Raw genomic sequence first — 851 nt, forward strand, 5'->3', positions numbered from 1 at the left:
TCAAGTGTGTACCGTGGCATTCAGATCGTGTCAAACGCCGAAGGATTGCAAATAAGTGCCACGGCCAAGTGTGGACCGTGGCATTCCATCGTGGCATGTTTCACTTAGCTCGCATCATTCAGGGCTGTTTGGACCACTTCGCATTCTGGAGAGTGTAACTTTAAGATACTTGTCCGAATTGTGTTATTCCGCTTTCAAAGGACAGAGCACTCATATACTTTTAACTTTGGTGAAGGAAGCTTCGGTGCTTGGGAAGTGGAAGGCTTCCTGGAGGGCTCATCTTCGCAGTGCATTTACACGATCAGAGAGAGGCGTCTAGACATGTGTCCATTCCGGAGACCGTATCTTCTTGCTCATAGCTCCGAATTGAATGATCTTGGATGTTCTGGAAAGAGGACTCAAATATCTCTGATTCTCATTAAGGCCCCGTAAACTGAATCGGTCTGGAAGTGCACTGTCCTTCGAAATCGTCGGAGCTCATCGGCTTGGTCCAAAACGGCAGCGAGACAGGAGTTTCTTCCGACGAGCTTAACCTTCTGCTCACGCGTCCGAATTCCATGATTCTACTTGCTCTGGAACCGTGATCCAATGCTCTCTAACTTTAATGAAGCACCCGACTACTGAATCGGACCGGAAGGTTCCCCGGACAGGCGATCATTCAGGAGTATCGGATTGCTCCGGAATGGATGCGAGAGAGGTCTGTCTTCCGGTGACCGTATCTTTCAGCTCAGTGCTCCAAATGCCCTGATTCAACCTGTCCTGAGTTCTTGACTCAATTATCTCCAACTTTGCGGAAGACCTTGTGAGCTGAATCGGCCGGCAAGATCTTCCGGTGACGCGATTCGGAAATG

This window comes from Eutrema salsugineum, unplaced genomic scaffold (genome assembly GCF_000478725.1).
Source record: "Eutrema salsugineum unplaced genomic scaffold, Eutsalg1_0 scaffold_857, whole genome shotgun sequence".
NCBI classification, from domain to species: Eukaryota; Viridiplantae; Streptophyta; class Magnoliopsida; order Brassicales; family Brassicaceae; genus Eutrema; species Eutrema salsugineum.